This window comes from Hylobates moloch, unplaced genomic scaffold (genome assembly GCF_009828535.3).
Source record: "Hylobates moloch isolate HMO894 unplaced genomic scaffold, HMol_V3 SCAFFOLD_11, whole genome shotgun sequence".
NCBI lineage: Eukaryota > Metazoa > Chordata > Mammalia > Primates > Hylobatidae > Hylobates > Hylobates moloch.
In genome coordinates, this window is record NW_026652286.1 from 9,327,301 (window position 1) to 9,346,941 (window position 19,641).

Consider the following 19,641-nt stretch of genomic DNA (forward strand, 5'->3'; position numbering starts at 1 on the left):
TATGTATACATGCAAATATGAATATATGTATGTATACATATGTATACATGCAAATATGTATATATGTATACATACGCATACTATAAAAGAGCTATATATATACACATATATACATATATAGCTCTTTTATATATAAATATATATAGCTATATATGTATATAGCTCTTTTATTTAAAAAACGAGCTGAAAACTTCAACAGGTAAACAGGCAAACATAAATCAATGCATTGTAAAAGGTAATATAGAAAAACCAAAGAAGCCATATATGTATATATGTGTATATATATATACACACACACAGCTATTTTAGTAAAAGCTGTATATACATATATACTGCTCTTTTATATATATACATATGTACAGCTCTTTTACAAAAGAGCTATATATGTATGCATACAGAATATATATATATATATATACTATATATACACACACACACAACAGAATAGTATTCAGCCATTAAAAAAAGAATAAAATGTTATGATTTGTAGCAACATGGATAGAACTGGATACAATTATCTTGAACAAAAACACTCAGAAATAAAGTTCAATACCTCATGCTCTCACTTATAAGTAGAAACTAAATAATGCGTGCCCATGGGCATAGAGTGTGGAGTAATAGATACTGGAGACTCAGAAAGAGGGTAGGGTGGGAGGGAGTTGAGCTATGACAAATGACTTAATAGGTACATTGTTTGGGTGATGGTTACACTAAAAGCCTAGGTTTCATCACTACACAATATATCCATAACAAAACTTTACTTGTACTTCTTAAATTTATATTTTAAAAAACATAGGCAACTTTAAAAGCTTTCTCTTCTGGAATTTATGAAACACAGTACCTGTAGCACTTTCTCTCAAACAAGCGATACAACATGTTATACATCAAGCTCATTGTGACTGTTGAATATCTGGCAGTGTTTCTAGGGACTCATTGCTCATTAACAACCACAGAAATAATTAATTTGTCATGTTAATAAAAGGGAGAAAGTGAAAGAACAGGTAGATTTGGTAGGTGCCATTTGAAAATTTAGGTCCATTTTGTATTTAAAATAATTGAGGTTCAGATAGTAAAATAAATGTTGGCCTAACTGCCAATTAGTGACAGAAGCATTTTTAACACCAGGCCTGCCTGACTTGAATTGCTACATTTTATTTTCCTATTTTTTATATTATCTTCCACTTTTAGGCCTAACATGACATAGACTTTTTTAAAGTTTTATTTCAAAATGGTAAATATTCTTTCCAGAACAAAAGTAAAATAACAATTCCAATAGAAACTAAACAAATATTATCAGCGTGTCTATGATTTAAATACATTTTCAAATATGAAGTTTCTATGTATACATTTATTTAATTTTACTAAATTGGAATCTTTCTATATGTACCCATTTATAACATACTTCCTCCCTTTGTGAGCATTTTTACATACCAATAATATTTTCACACAATTATTATTTTGATGGATTCATAAAATGATTAATTTACAGTCATGTCTCACATTATCACATTTTGGACTTCTTATACAACAGTGGTCTCATAACATTACAATGGAGCTGAAAAATTCTTAATGCCTAAATATATCATAACCATTCAGTTACAACTGCCTACATTATTCAGTACAGTAATATGTTGTACAGGTTTGTAGGAGCATTAGACTACATACACCATATAGCCTAGATTTGTATTGTAGACTCTACCTTCTAGGTTTTTGTAAGTACTACTGTGTACTCACAATGAAATCATCTAGCTAATTTCACAGAACATATCTCTGTCATTAAGCAAAGCAAATGTTATATATTATTGGATATTTGTACAACAATATATAATATTTGTGTATTATTGGATATATTTATATATTATTTAATATATTATTGGATATATTTATATATTATTTAATATATTATTGGATTTCTATATTATTGGATATTTATATATTGTCCTGTTCCTGTTGCCTCCTCAGAATATTTTACATTAATTACTGATTTTTCTGTGAAACAGCTTATAACTTGTAGCTGTGAATATTATTGTTTTAAAGTAGAAACATGTTTGAGAAATACTTCTGTGATATTCTACAATTAGCAACTTTAAAAATCTCTTTTTATTTGATGCTGATGCACTAAAATATTCATCTTGATCAAAAGTTCACTATATTGAAATATCTATTGTGATATTTAGGGGAAGAATTTAATCTAATATCACCTTAATCGTTATACATGCTTTAGCAACATTTTGTAAATCAGACCACTAATAACTTACATTCTTGTCTGTTTTGGAAATTGCTTCTCTTTGCTTTTGACCAAACTTGTCTGAGAACATGCTTTCATTTTTAATGCTAACTACTTCTAGTGTGTGTCTTTTTAGGTCTTTGCAAGGAAGAAAAAAAAAAGGAAGATATGTTTTTGATTTATAAATTCATTGAGTTTATTTTTCTTTTCTTTTTTCCCTACCCCTGCCATTTCCTTCTTCTGTCCCTCTTCCCTTCCGCTTCATCCTCCTCCTCTTTCTTCCTCTCTCTTATTTTTTTTATTTATGGGAAAATATAGTGTAGTAATTAATAGCATAGCCACTAGTGTCAGCCAGCCTGGTGTTGGATCTTACATTTTCTGTGTCTGCCTGTGTAAATTTTTGCCTCAATATAATTACTATTTTTAAACCTATAAATCAGAATAGTAATAGAATTTGCTTCAGAAAGGACCCAAGATTACATGTTCACTGAGTTTAAAAGAGCTCTGTCTGCCAGTATGTGCACAACATGCATTCATTTTATTAATATTAAAGCAATTAACATTAGATTTATTTTGTTTTTGTTTTTATAACTTGGATTTCATCTCCCATTTCAGAAAGGTTCAGGACTGTTACTTAATGATTTTTGTACACAATAAAAATACACAAGAATATTTTGATAGCAAGGTTACTTAACATAAATGATATAAAAATAAGATAAATATAAAAGTATGTGAATGTATACCAGCCTTGACCACTGAGAATACTACCTAGCAAATATTCTATTATTATTTTTATTATATTTTATTATGACAAAACAAATTCCTATTGAATATATAAATATAAAAAGTTAAACATAAAAGAGCTAGAAAATATAGAAAGAGAAATATCTTTTAGGACATATAGTGAGAACACACACATATTTTATATCTCAGAATTTGAAATATTATTGAAAAACAACTGGTAAAACAATGTTTCTGTTTTACCATTGCTTTAGGCAACTGAATTGCTACATTTTATTTTCTCTTAAACCCAGGAAAATTCCCTGTGATAGAGCAACTTGAATGAAAAGAAGAATAAACAGGTGGCCAACAATAAGATTTCCAAGATAGGAAGAAAGAGAGGGCTCAAAACGAAGGTAAGTAAATGAAATGTTGGTATACTTTATGCTCAGGATAACAACTTGTTGGGTTTATTCTATTTTTCGCATTTGCTTCTTATTTATCATTTTAATTTACAAAACTCTTGTGGTACCAAGTCTGCTTTCCAAGGCATACACACACTGGTGAAATGGAATGACCAGTTTATGTAACTTCCTTTCCATTCTATGACGTAAGTACCACCCAAATGTTTTCCCAGGGTGTTGAAAAAGTGTAAGCAATTTTCTAAAGATTTGCACTTTGCTTCATCAGAGGTAGTGAAAAATACAAAACCTATTTGCAGAAGGATTGAGAATATCATAGCTTTTTGGATATTTTCTTTTCTGAGACTTGTTTTAAATTCAGGTCAGAAAAGCTAGTGTAATATTGGAATTGAAAAGAGCAACAGTGTTTTGACATTGTATATCTTGGCATAAACCTTGCATCATTCACAGTATGAGATGTCATGAAACTCAACTCAGCATAACATAAAATCAAATGGGTTAAAGGAGTTCAAATAGCAAGCAACCAGGTGTCTTCGCTCTCCAGAATCTAGTAATAGGAGGAAGTTGAGACAGAATAATATGATATCGTTTATTATTCAGCATTTAATGTGTACTCGATATGTGCCAAGGGCTGTGTCAAGGACATAAAAATTAATAAAAAAAAGTCTTACTCTTGAAAAGGGAATGATCTGACAACTAGCATTTATTGAAAACTCAAACATTGAACTCTGCATTTTGCATGTATCTCTGTTTAATCTTTACATTAACTTCATGAATATAATTATTTTAAAGATGTGGAAAGAAGATGCAAAAATGTTGATTAAATTATCTAAGGTATTTAACCCGCCATTGGCTGATACATATTTCGAACAAGCCTGCCTTAACCACAAAATGTTTATGCTTTTATTTATATATAATGTGTCTCACCAATCACTGAAGGGGACAATTCATCCATGTAAAAAATTAACTCAACCGAGGTGAGAGGACATATTCCTGTAATCTCAGCTACTCAGGAGCCTGAAGCAGGAGGATAATTTCAGGGAAGGAATTGAGACCAGTGTGGGCAACATAGCAAGATGTAAAAAAAAAAAAAAAACACATTTTTTTAATGTTAACTAGGTGTGATGGCATGTTCCTGTAGTCCCAGCTACTCAGGAGCATGAGGCAGGCAGCTCGCTTGAGCCCCAAAGTTCAAAGGTGCAGTGAGCTATGACTGCACTTCTGCATTCCAGCCTAAGTGACAGAGAAAGGTCCCCTCTCAAAAAAATTAATTTATTGTCAAATATGCTTTTACATAACTGTATGCAAATTATGTAGCTGTAAAAATAAGGCTATAATGTAATTTTGCCCTGAAACTACTTGTTTGTTGCTGTTTTTGGTGTTGTTTTATTTTTGCTTGGTATTGGTGATGTATGGAGTAATGTGTTCACTGGTCTTTGAAGTATAATCATACCTTTGCCAGATGGAGAACAGTTGAGCAGTATATTCCAGAAATAGGGAACAGTATGTCTAAAACATGACATAGTCAAGGAATTACAACAAAATTTTGTTTATAAAGAGGAGAGGAAAAAAAGAATGATACAAGGAATATAAATGGGGCGGGCTCCGTATGTATGCATTTTTGGAATATAAAATGTTTTTCTGTAGAAAATAAAGAAGCCAATATATGAATATAATATGTAGGGAGCATAAACATGTCTGCATTTATTAATATTTATTTTTTAATAAACATTTCTTTGACTGTGTATTAAGTGTGTGTACTATTATGATTTGCATCGATTTACAAAGATGCCAGCCTCCATTTGACAGTAGATCCCAAGGGGCCTAATCTAACCTCTAGCCCCTCTTGTAGTTGGGGAACTACCTTAATTTTTCAGGGACCTGCTGGGTGTCCTTCCCACAGCAGATCATTTCGACACAGCCACAGTACCATTCTTGGGTTTTCTGCAAGTCCATCTCAGCCAAAAATCCGTGTCAATCATGAAGTAAGTCTTCATGATACAGTACATCTTGGCTTAGAGCATCCTTTAGTGCTGAGATGGCTACAGTGGTTAGAGGATCAGGAAATAAAATAGTTAGTATACTTAGAATTCCTAGTAAACCTTCTGAAGAACAGGTACAAAAAAAAAAACCCAGACTGAAAGGTAAGATAAAGACGGCAGATAGGAGGCAAGACTAGCTTGCAGCTACCACTCAGAGCAGGTTGTGGAGAGTAACACTGTGAACTTTTGCTCTCAAAACTGCCACAGGAACATACTGAGAGGTGACAGCGTGCTGGCAGTCCTCACATCCCTCGCTCACTCTCGGCGCCTCTTCTGCCTGGGTTCTCACTTTGGAGGCACCTAGGAGCCCTTCAGCCCACTGCTGCACTGTGGGAGCCCCTTTCTGGGCTGGCCAAAGTGGGAGCCAGCTCCCTCAGCTTGCAGGGAGGTGTGGAGGGAGAGTCGTGAGCGGGAACTGGGGCTGCATGCGGTGCTTGCGGGCCAGCTGGAGTTCCAGGTGGGCGTGGGCTTGGCAGTCCCCTCACTCGGAGCGGCCAGCGGGCCCTGCCGGCCCAGGGCGGTGAGGTGCTTGGCACCTGGGCCGGCGGCTGCGGAGGGTGTGCTGGGTCCCCCAGCAGTGCCGACCCACCGGCGCTGCACTCAATTTCTCACCGGGCCTTAGCTGCCTTCCCGTGGGGCAGGGCTCAGGACCCGCAGCCCGTCGTGCCTGAGCCTCCCACCCCCTCGACGGGCTCCTGTGTGGCCCCAGCCTCCCCGACGAGGGCCGCCCCCCGCTCTATGGCACCCAGTCCCATCGACCACCCAAGGGCTGAGGAGTGCGAGCGCACGGCACGGGACTGGCAGGCAGCTCCACCTGTAGCCCCGGTGCAGGATCCACTGGGTGAAGCCAGCTAGGCTCCTGAGTCTGATGGTGATGTGGAGAACTTTCATATCTAGCTCAGGGATGGTAAACGCACCAATCAGCGCCCTGTCAGAACAGACCACTCGGCTCTACCAATCAGCAGGACGTGGGTGGGGCCAGATAAGAGAATAAAAGCAGGCTGCCCGAGCCAATAGCGGTAACCCACTCGGGTCCCCTTCCACACTGCAGAAGCTTTGTTCTTTCACTCTTTGCAATAAATCTTGCCACTGCTCACTCTTTGGGTCCACACTGCTTTTATGAGCTGTAACACTCACCGTGAAGGTCTGCAGCTTCAATCCTGAAGCCAGCGAGACCACGAGCCCACCGGGAGGAACGAACCACCGTAAGAACTGTAACACTCACTGCAAGGGTCCGCGGCTTCATTCTTGAAGTCAGTGAGACCAAGAACCCACCAATTCCAGATACAATACCAGGAAAGCTGAAAGAATCCACAGACCCTTTGAAGGAACTGGATCTCCATTGCAGCCTCCCCGAAATGCTGAAAAACTGTGAGTCTGCTTGCTTTGGAGAGGCTGGTGGTCTGGGGCAATTTCTCAGCCCTGGCCACCAGCTGCCTGGAAATAGACTTGGTGCTGTTCCGGGGTAACAGCGGGAATGAGATTGGCCTTAAAGACTGTGGGCTGTGTGGGAGTGGGATGAGGCTGGGGTCTTTCCCCCACTTCCCTGGTGACCTTATGACTCAGCAGAGGCAGCCGTAATCCTCCTGGGAACATAACTCCATTGGCCTAGAAACCACACCTCCATCCCCTAGAGCAGCTGCAGGGATCCCCACCCAAGGGAAGTCTGAGCTCAGACACTCCTATCCCTGCCCCCACCTGGTGGTCTTTCTCTACCCACCCTCGTTGTCAAAGACAAAGATCAGAATCTCTTGGAGGCTCTGTGGCCCTTCCCACCACCTGAGGCCTCTGAATACTTAACCAGGCAATCATAGGGCAAGTTTGCATCCTTCCTGTGGAATCACAGCTGATGTGCTCTTGAAAGTGCCACTTCCTGGCTGGAGGCCAACCAAAACAAAACAAGTGCACTAAACAAAAATACAACCCAGGACCCTCATAGAGTCCACTTCACTCCCCTGCTGCTTCCACTGGAGTAGCATGGCTGAAAGACGAAGATGGATCACATCACAGGACACTTTGCAGGCACTCCCCAGTACCAGCCCAGAGCCTGGTAGCTCCTCTGGGTGGCTGGACCCAAAAGAGCAAAAACAATCATTGCAGTTCAACTTTCAGGAAGCCACATCCCTAGGGGAAGGGGGAGGGTACCACATCAAGGGAGCACTCTTTGGGACAAAAGAATCTGAGCAGCATCCCTTGAGTCCCAGATCTTCTCTCTGACATAATCCACCCAAATGTGATGGAATCAGATAAAGAATTCTGGTAATATGACAAAACAAGCTTCTTTAACACCTTCAAAAAATCACACCAGCTCACCAGCAAATGGATCCAAACCAAGATGAAATCTTCGAATTGCCAGAGCAAGAATTCAGAAGGTTATTAAGCTAATCAAGAAAGCACCAGAGCCATCCTGGCTAACATGGTGAAACCCCATCTCCACTAAAAATACAAAAAATTAGCTGGGCGAGGTGGCGGGCGCCTGTAGTCCCAGCTACCTGGGAGGCTGAGGCAGGAGAATGGCGTGAACCCTGGGGGGCAGAGCCTGCAGTGAGCCGAGATTGCACCACTGCACTCCAGCCTGGATGAAAGAGCGAGACTCTGTCTCAAAAAAAAAAAAAAAAAAAAAAAAGAAAGCACAAGAGAAAGGTGAAGTCCAACTTAAACAAATCAAAAATATGATACAGGTTATGAGAGGAAAAGTCTTCAGTGAAATAGACAGCATAAAAAACAATCACAACTTCTGGAAATCAAGGAGACACTTATAGAAACACAAAATGCAGGCTGGGCACAGTGGCATATGCCTGTAATCCCAGCACTTTGGGAGGCCAAGGCAGGCAGATCACAAGATCAAGAGTTCAAGACCAGCCTGGCCAACACGGTGAAATCCCATCTGTATTAAAAATACAAAAATTAGCTGGGTGTGGTGGTGGGCACCTGTAATCCCAGCTACTTGGGAGGCTGAGGCAAGAGAATTGCTTGAAACCAGAAGGTGGAGGTTGCAGTGAGCTGAGATTGTGCCACTGCACTCCAGCCTGGGCAACAAAAGCGAAACTCTGTCTCAAAAAAAAAAAAAAAAAAAAAAATCCAAAACGCACTGGAAAGTATCAGAAATAGAATCAAACAAGCAGAATAAAGAACTTCAGAGCTCAAAGATAAATCTTTTGAATTGATCCAATCCATAAAAGACAAAATAAAATAAATATACAAGTAAATAAAGCCTCCAAGAAGTTTGGGACTATATTAAACATCCAAACCTAGGAATAATTGGTGTTCGGATACATTGAAAAGTTTGGAAAACATATTTGAGAGAACAATTGAAGAAAACTTCCCCAGCCTTACTAGAGATCTCAACATCTAAATACAGGAGGCTTAAAAAATACCTGGGAAATTATTGCAAAAAGGTTATCACCTAGGCATATAGTCATCAAATTATCTAAATTCAAGACAAAGGAAAGAATCGTTAAGAGCCGTGAGGCAAAAGCATCGGGTAATGTACAAAGGAAAACCTAAAACCTAGCACAGAAAAAGCAGAAATCCTACAAGCTGGAAGGGACTTGGGTCCTATTTTTAGTCTCTTTAAACAAAACAATTATCAGTGAAGAATTTTGTATCCAGCTAAACTAAGATTCACAAATGAAAGAAAGATATAATTTTTTTTCAGACAAACAAATGCTGAGAGAATGAACCACTACCAAGTCAGCACTACAAGAACTGCTAAAAGGAGCTCTAAATCTTGAAGCAAATCCTCAAAATACACCAAGATAGAACCTCCTTAAACCATAAGTCTCACAGGACCTGTATAACAATAACACAATGAAACAAACAAAACAAAACAAGATATTCAGGCAACAAATAGCATGATGAATAGAATAGTACCTCACATCTCAATACTAATGCTGAATGTAAATGGTCTAAATTCTCTGCTTAAAATATATAGAATGGCAGATGGGATAAGAATTTACCAACCAAGTTTCTGCCATCTTCAGGAGACTCACCTTGCATTTAAGGACTCATATAAATTCAGGTAAAGGGGTGGAAAAAGATATTCCATGCAAATGGACACCAAAAGCAAGCAGGAGTAGCTATTCTTATATCAGACAAAACAAAATTTAAAGCAACAGCAGTTAAAAAGAACAGGGACATTATATAATGATAAAAGGACTAGTCCAACAGGAAAATATCACAATCCTAAATATATATGCACCTAACACCAGAACTCCCAAATTTATAAAACAATTGCTACTAGACTTAAAAAAAGGTATAGATGGCAACAGAATAATAGTGGGGAACTTTAATACTCCACTGACAGCACTAGACAGGTCATCAAAACAGAAAGTCAATGAAACAATGCACTTAAACCATACCCTACAACAAATCTACTTAGTAGACATTTACAGAACATTCTACCCAGCAACTACAGAGTATACATTCTATTCATCAGCACATTGAACATTCTCCAAGATAGGCCATATGATAGGCCAAAAAACAAGTCTCAGTAAATTTAAGAAAATCAAAACTATATCAAGTACTCTCTCAGACCACAGTGGAATAAAATTGGAAATCAACTTCAAAAGGGACTCTCAAAATGATGCAAATACGTGGAAATTAAATAACCTGCTTCTGAATGATTGTTAGGTCAAGAATGAAATCAAGATGGAAATTTAAAAATTCTTTGAACTTAATGACAATAGTGACGCCGCCTATCAAAACTTCTGGAATACAGAAAAATTAGTACTAAGAGGAAAGTTTATAGCATTAAATGCCTACATAAAAAAAAAAAAACTGAAAGAGACAATAGACAATCTATTGTGTTTCACACCTCATGGAACTGTAGAAACAGAGCAATCCAAACCCAAACCCAGTAAAAGAAAAGAAATAATAAACATCAGAGCAGAACTAAATGAAATTGAAACAACAGCAACAACAACAACAAAACAACACAAAATATAAGTGAAACATAAATCTGGTTCTTTGAAAAGATAAATAAAATTGATAGACCATTCATGAGATTAACCAAGATGAGAGAAGATGCAAATAAGCTCAATTAGAAATGAAACAGGAGATAATACTACTGTTACCACAGAATTAAAAAAGACTATTCAAGGCTCCTATAAGCACCTTTACATGCATAAACTAGAAAACCTAGAGGATATGGATAAATTCCTGGAAATAAACAACCTTCCTAGATTAATCCAGGAAGATATAGAAACTCTGAACAGAAAAATACAAAGCAGTGAGATTGAAATGGTAATTTAAAAAAAATGCCAACAAAAAAAGAAAGTCCAGGACCAGACAAATTTATAGCTGAATTGTGTCAAACATTCAAAGAAGAATGGGTACCAATCATGTTGACATTATTCCACACGATACAAAAAGAGGGAATCCTTCCTAAATCATTCAATGAAGGCAGTATCACCCAAATACCAAACCAGGAAAGGACATAACAAAAAAAAGTAAACTACAGACCAATATCCCTGATGAACACAGATGCAAAAATCCTCAACAAAATACTAGCTAACAGAACCCAACAGCATATGAAAAAGGTAATCCACCATGATCAAATGGGTTTCGTACCAGGAATGCAGGGATGGTTTAATATCCACAAGTCAATAAATGTGATACACCACATAAGCAGAATTAAAGACAAAAATCACATGATTATCTCAATACTTGCTGAAAAAGCATTTGGCAAAATCCAGCATCCCTTTATGATTAAAGCCCACAGAAAAATTGGCATATAAAGGACATAACTTAAGATAATAAAAGCCATCTATGACAAACCCACATCCAACATTATACTGAATGTGGAAAAGTTGAAAGCATTCTCCCAGATAATTAGAACAAGGCAAGGATGCCCACTTTCACTACTTCTACTCAACATAGTGCTGGAAGTCCTAGACAGAGCAATCAGACAAGAGAAAGAAATAAAAAGCATTCAAATCAGTAAAGAGGAAGTTAAACTGTTGCTGTTTGTTGATGATATGATTTTATACCTAGAAAACCCTAAATACTCATCCATAAAGCTCCTAGAACTGGTAGATAAATTCAGCAAAGTTTCTGGATATAAAATTAATGTATGCAAATTAATAGCTCTGCTATACACCAACAATGACCAAGCTGAGAATCAAATCAACAACTCAACCCCTTTTACAACAGCTGCCAAAAAAGAGTACTTAGAAATATACTTAACCAAGAAGATGAAAGACTTCTACAAGGAAAACTGTGAAACACTGCTGAAAGAAATCATAGATGACACAAACAAATGGAAACACATCCCATACTTGTGGATGAGCACAATCAATATTGTGAAAATGATTGTACTGCCAAAAACAATCTACAAATTCAAGGCAATTCTCATCAAAATACCACTGTCATTCTTCACAGAATTAGAAAAAACAATTCCAAAGCTCATATGGAACCAAAATGGAGCCCACATATCAAAGCAAAATAAACAAATCTGGAGGCATTACATTACCCGACTTCAAACTATGCTATAAGGCCAAAGTCACCAAAATATCATGGTACTGGCATAAAAATAGGCACACAGACCAATGGAACAGAATAGAGAACCCAGATATAAAGCCAAATATTTACAGCCCACTGATCTTCGACAAAGAAGACAGAAGCATAAAGTTGGGAAAGGACACCCTACTGAACAAATGGTGCTGGGATAATTGGCAAGCCACACGTAGAAAATGAAACTGGATCCTCTTCCCTCACCTTATACAAAATCAACTCAAGATGGATCAAGGACTTACATCCAAGACCTGAAACCATAAAAATTCTAGAAGTTAACATTGGAAAACTCTTCTGGAAGTTGGCTTAGATGACAACTTCATGACCAAGAACTCAAAAGCAAATGCAACAAAAACAAAGATAAATAGGTGGGACTTAATTAAACTGAAAAGCTTCTGAACAGTAAAATAAATAGCAGAGTTAATGATTAAACTAAAAAGCTTCTGCACAGCAAAAGAAATAGCAGAGTTAACAGAAAACCCACAGAGTGGGAGGAGATCTTCACAATCTATACATCTGGGAAAGGACTAATATCCAGAATCTACAAAGAACTCACAAATCAGTGAGAAAACACGAAAAAATCCCATCAACAAGTGGCTAAGGACATGAATAGATGATTCTCAAAAGAAGATATACAAATGGCCAACAAACATGGAGAAATACTCAACATCACAAATTATCAGGGAAATGCAAATCAAAATCATAATGCAAAACCACCTTACACCTGCAAGTATGGCCATAATCAAAAAATAATAATAATAGATGTTGGCCTGGATATAGTGAAAGGGAACACTTTTACACTGTTGGTGGAAATGTAAACTAGTACTCCCATGGAAAACAGTGTGGAGATTCCTTAAGGAACTACAGGTAGATCTACCATTTGATCCAGCAATCCCACTACTAGGTATCTACTGAGAGGAAAATAAGTCATTATACAAAAAATATATTTGCACATGCATGTTTATAGCAGCAAAATTTGCAATTGCAAAAATATGGAACCAGCCCAAATGCCCATCAATAAATGAGTGGATAAAGAATATATGGTATATATATATACCATGGTACACTATTCAGCCATAAAAAGGAATGAAATAATAGCATTCACAACAACCTGGATGGAACTGGAGACTATTATTCTGAGTGAAGTAACTTAGCAATGGAAAACTAAACATCATATGTTCTCATTCACAATTGGGAGCTAAGCTATGAGGACGCAAAGGCATAAGAATGATACAATGGACTCTGGGTACTTGGGAAAAAGGGTGGGAAGGGGTGAGGGATAAAAGACTACACAATGGGTGCAGTGTACACTTCTTGGGTGATGGGCACACCAAAATCTCAGAAATCACCATTAAAGAACTTATTCATGTAACAAAACACCATCTCTTCCCCAAAGACATATTGAAATAAAAAATAAATTAATAAAAACCAACTGAGACCACATTAAGTACCCTAATTCATCAATGTACAGATGTCATCACAAGCATCAAAGAACTGTCAGGGAATGTGAACTCAACAAATAGACAATATAATGTGACAGAGACCAATGCTAAAGCAAGGAAAATCTGTCATCCCTGAGACAAAGAATTCAAAATAGCTATTTTAAAGAAGCTCAACAACTTCAGGAAAACACAAGAAATCGGTGTAGAAATGTATCAGAGAAATTTAACAAAAAGACTGAAATAATTTCAAAAAAGCAAACAATAATTTTGGAGCTGAAAAGTACAATGAATGAAATTTACAAATGCAGTAGAGAGCATCAATAGCAGAATTGATCGGACAGAAGAAAGAAGCATGAGCTCAAAGACAGACGATTGGAAAATACACAGAAAAGACAAAAGAACAAAACACGAAAAGAAATAAAGAAAGCTTACATGATCTACAGGACATCAAAAGATCTAATATTTGGGTTAATGGAATTAATGATGAAACTGAGAAAGACAAAAGGATAGTAAACATATTAAAAAAAATAATAGAGAGGTTTCTAAGCCTGGAGAAATATATAAGTATTCAGGTACAAGAAGATCAAAGTTTACCAATCAGATTAAAGCAAAATAAGAATATCTCAAGACATATTATAATCAACCTCTCAAATTTCAAAGACAAAGAGACGATCCTAAAAGCAGTGGGAGAAAGGAAGCATCTCAGATATGACTGAGTTAAAATATTCTTGGTGGCCGGGCAAGGTGGCTCACGCCTATAATACCAGCACTTTGGGAGGCCCAGGCGGGCAGATCATGAGGTCAGGAGATTGAGACCATCCTGGCTAACAAGATGAAACCCCGTCTCTACTAAAAATACAAAAAAATTAACCAGGCTTGGTGGTCGGCACCTGTAGTCCCAGCTACTCAGGAGGCTGAGGCAGGAGAATGGAGTGAATCCGGGAGGCAGAGCTTGCAGTGAGCCGAGATTGCACCACTGCACTCCAGCCTGGGTGACAGAGCGAGACTCCATCTCAAAATAAATAAATAAATAAATAAATAAATAAATAAATAAATAAATAAATATTCTTGGCAGCAGACTTCTTGGCAGAAACCTTATAGGCCAGGAGAGAGTGAGATAATATATTAAGAATACTGAAGGAAAACACACACACACACACACACACACACACACACACACACACACACATCTGCCAACTAAGAATGCTGTTTGCAGCAAGTCTATTTTCCAGAAATGAAGGAGTGATAAAGACTTTCCTAGACAAAGAAAAGCTGAGGCTTTTCCAGACAAAGAAAAGCTGAGGAAATTTATTATGACTAGATCTATACTACAAGAAATGTTAAAGAGAGTTCTTCAAACTGAAGAAAAAAACCACTAATGTGATTGTTATGCTAATATTGTAATGGTGGTGCATAAGCCACTTTTATCCTTCCTAAGAAGAATACAAGGCAAAATATTAAAATTATCACTGCAAAAAACTTTTAAGGGACAGGAAATATAAAAAATGTAAATTGTGACATCAAAAATTCAAAATGTAGGACTAGAAAGGAATTAATGTGTGCAGTTGTTTTATAGTTTTTTTGTGATCAAGGTTGAATTGGTATCAGTTTTAAATAACTAGTTATAAATATAGGATATTTTTTGTAAGCCTCATGGTAAAAAGTAAAAACCTATAATGAGACATTACAAACTAAAAGCAACAAATTAAAACATACTCCAAGAGAAAATCAAATAATTACAAAGAAAAACTATAAGAAAGGAAGAAAGAGAGGAGTTAAAACAAAACAAAGCAAAACATAACAAAACAGAAAGCAAATAACAAAATGGCAGTAGTATGTCCTTACCTATCAATAGCAACATTGGATGTAAGTGGACTAAATTCTCTAATTAAAAGACATAGACTGGCTGAATAGATTAAAAATATGTGACTACTATATGCCATCTATGGAAACTCACTTTACGTGTAAAGACACACATAGGCCAAAAGTGAAGTCATGAAAAAATATGTGCCATGCAAATGAAAACAAAAAAAAAGCAGGAGTAGCTACACTCATATAAGACCAAATAGACTTTATATCAACAACTGTAAAATGAGATATCAAAGGTTATTACATAATGATAAAAGGGTCAATTTAGCAAAAGGATATAATACTACTAAATACATATGTGTATATAAACATAAACATATACATATATGTACCCAACACTGTAGCACCCAAATATATAAAGCGAATATTAATAGATCTAAAAGGAGACATAAATTACAATACATTAAAGGAGTTCAGCACCCCACTTTTGTCAATGGACAGATCATCCAGACAGAAAATGAACAAAGAAATATTGAAGTTAAACTATATTCTGGACCAAATGGTCCTAATAGACAGTAATCAAACATTGTATTCATCTGCTCCAGAATATGCATTCTTCCCATCTGCATGCAGAACACTGTCTAGGATACACCATATGTTAGGCCACAAAACAAGTCTCAACAAATTTAAGAGTCAAAATTATATCAAGTACCTTTCCTGATCATAGCAAAATAAAACTATACTCAACAACAACAGGAACTTTGGAAACTGTACAAATACATTAAAATTAAACAACATGTTTCTGAATAACCAAGGCGTCAATGAAAAAATATAAAAGAAACTTAAAAATGTTTCTCTTAAAACAAATAGAAACATTGGAACCTACGGGATACTGCAAAAGCAGTACTAAGAGGTCTTATTACAATAAACACCTACATAAAAACCATAAAAACTTCAAATAGCCTAATGATGCACCCAAAGCAAGAAAAAAAACAAATGTGGAATTAATAGAGAAAGTGAAAGGTCAGAACAGAAATAAAGAAAATTAAGACTGAAAAAAAAAGATCAAAAAAGGTTTTATAAAAGATAAACAAAATCAATAAACTTTCACCTAGACTAAGAAAAAGAGAGAGAAAACCAAAACAAACAAAATCAGAGATTAAAAAGAAAAAAGTACAACTGATACCACAAAAATACAAAGGGATCATTAGAGACTACTATGAACAATTCTACTGCAGTTTTACTGGACTCTGATTATAAAATATTTCAAGGTATTAATTTTGTTTTTTTATATATTAAATTTTTATTTGGTACTTAGAATATGTCATCACATTTTATGAATACTAAAGGAGTACTTAAAAAATGATATGGTTTATGTTTATAGGACATCATTAAAAATTTATTAATTAAATAAATCTAAAGAATTATATTCCTGGTCTCATATATCCTTATTAATTTTTGGTCTATTTTATCAATTATGACCTGAAGAGATGAATTAAATTATATGACAACTAAGATATTTCTCTCTGTTTTATTGTACTGTTATACTTTATTTTTAACTAATAAATATTGATTTATTTAAATTGATGCATACATAGTCATTGTTGTAAGATCTGCATGGGAAACAACCATTTTATATAAAATAATATTATTATTCTGAGCAGTTTTAGAAAAGATGTTTCTTTATCTTACATGTCTGATAATTTAATGTGCCTAATCTTGTTGACTGTTCTTTCTTACTCTTTTGTGCGTTGTGGTGCACACTTATAACTTTCTTCTTTTAATTTTCAAAAATGTTGCTTAAATTACATATTTCAGTATGTCTTGTCTTTATTTCTATGATGGATTTCTTTTTTTATTCTGTTTTTATTGAGCTTTGAAGCTCATAATTCCCCCCCTACGGACTTTAATACCACATGCTGGCTCTCACTGAAGAGTATCTCTCCTTCCATGCCTCCCTGACTGTTTTTTCCAAATATATTGTGTCTATCTAATTTAATTTTAGCCTTACTTTCCCTGTTTCTCGGAGTTTTATTTGTCAAAGTATGTTCAGGGAAGACTAAATAGTCTAACAGCTTGTGCAACTATTTACTTTTTCAAAATTATTGGAGAAAACCCAAAATAAAAAATTTAGTTTCAACATGTTGAGTTTAGGTATCTGCAAGGTATATAATCAGAGCTGTCTACCAGATACTTGGCAATATAAGTAACTACTTAGGGAGAAAAATATTTTCACATATAAAAATGATGCAGTAACTAGCGCTGAGAAAGTGGGCTTAAGAATATAAATGAGAAGAATGTACACAAAAGGAGCATATTGCTTGGAAAAACAGGTTGTTAAGAGGTGGATATTCACAGTCTAACTAATCAAGTAATATTCAAGTATACAATACCTAGAGAAGTTAGAGGATAGAAGGAGTAAACCTCAAGCAGATAATAATGTATGTCATACATATGTTGTAAATTCAAATTTAATGTCTTCCTGAGTCCCATCATAGTCTGTGTCTCCATGGAAAATAAAGGAATGAGAACACTACCAATGCAGAGAAACTTAATCACTTAATAGTAACCAGGCACTAAAAAGTGTTTAGAGATTTGCTTGTATGGTCTCATGCAAACAAAAACAAATATAAAGGGTCACAATTGGCCGGGCACAGTGTCTCACACCTGTAATCCCAGCACTTTGGGAGGCCGAGGCAGGAGGATCACCTGAGGTCAGGAGTTCGAGACCAGCCTGGCCAAAATACAAAAATTAGCCAGGTGTGATGGTAAACCTGTAGTCCAAGCTACTCGAGAGACTGAAGCAGGAGAATCACTTGAACCCAGTAGGCAGAGGTTGCAGTGAGCCCAGATAGCACCACTGTACTTCAGCCTGGGTGACAGAGTGAGATTCTGTCAAAAAAAAAAAAAAAAAAAAGTCATAATTTATCAGATTGTAGTCAAAACCATATATGGGTGAATATTTTAACAATCTAAAGTGGGAAAGATTTGAGTTAAAGCTGTCCTGGGATGGTAGATATAAAGCAGGACTTTCCTTGGCACACCTGGGATGCATGGTCACCTAATTTTAAGGCACTTAATAAGGTACAGCATTAGTGACATGGGTATATCAGGTGGTGATAATTCCATTTTACTCAATTAATATCAACCATTAACTCTACCTCTTTATACATCCAGCTCTCTTACTTGTAATGCATGTTTATATTACTCTTTGGTTTCTAAGTAGGCTTTCCTGCAGAAAAATAGAATTTGTGCTTATTCAGGTGACACCGCTTTCTAACTCATCACACAAGCTGATTAGCCAGTATAAATAAATGAATTGCTTTTTTTTGACATACAATTCATCCTTTTAGGGTTTGGGGTAGCATAAATAGATTTCTTAACAGCTTCTGGTAAGTTGATGCAGTTTTGTTGCTGAGCATGAATATACAAGGCAGGAAACCTTGGCATATTCAGGGAATAATGAGTAGAGCAATACTGCTGGAGAAACTCATGAAGTTGAATTTTGACATCAGTGATCCAGAATTCTTTCTTTTTTTCTTTACTGATCCAAATTTTTTAAGGGATGGCTCTCAGCCTTGTAGCCAGAGCAGTGTTTCTTCATCCCCATGAAACATTAGCAGAGAAATTATACCCGAGGTTTCAACCTGGTCATTGATGCTCCCTGCTATCACTGTGCAAACTGTCATTTTCTTCTGAACATTTTTCCACACAGAGAAAACATAATTTTTTTCTGAAGTTCTTTTCATGTAGACTGTGGTCTCTGAAAATCTACTGAAATCTCTTTTTTTCCTTGTTATATTCTCAGTCCTCCATTCATTGCACATATTTTCAAAATTTATTCTTGTCCTCCGTATCTGTGAAAAGTGAATAGCCCAATAAACTCTGAGATTTAGGCATTCTTCTTTTTTATTGCATTGTTGGTAGTTCTTATCCCTAGCCAGACATGTTAAGTGACAGACAGTGATAGCGGAGGTAATAAGGCTACCTTAATTCTAAACCAAAGTAAGCAGGCTGTCATAAAAATATGGAATCGAATAGATGACAAACTAAATTCTCTCTCTGAAAGCAATTATTTCTGAACCTCAGATCTAATAATCTGCAATTCTGAAAGCTTAGGGAAGTGCTCATTTGTGGCTCAATCAATTTAAAACTAAAATCTGCATGACGGTACAGATAGCAGCTGAAAGAAAGGTTTTTTTCCTCTGCTCTGAACAAATAACAGACATCTTTTGTAATACCTATTGGCTTTCAATTTATTACAACAATAGTATATTATGCAATCCTCTATATCATCAAATAATAGCTTCCCTGACCAGTATGATCAAATTTTTGTGCAGGAACACAAAGGTAAATAATGAATAAAATAATGCCCTTCCCCAGAGAAAGGCATATGAGTCCTATTAGGCAAATATTTGTTAAAAGAAATTTAGCTCTGTGTAAAATTGTATTTCTTAAATAATATA

General features: G+C 36.0%; 1 long non-coding RNA gene across 1 annotated transcript in view; it reads left to right on the plus strand.

Moving 5' to 3' along the window:
- LOC131384612 (uncharacterized) overlaps positions 1-19,641 on the plus strand; it is a 461,813-nt gene that overhangs the window by 255,958 nt on the left and 186,214 nt on the right. Inside the window, exon 3 of the long non-coding RNA XR_009215632.1 lies at positions 3,262-3,363. This is a non-coding gene — a long non-coding RNA (uncharacterized LOC131384612). The remainder of the gene's footprint in view (positions 1-3,261; positions 3,364-19,641) is intronic.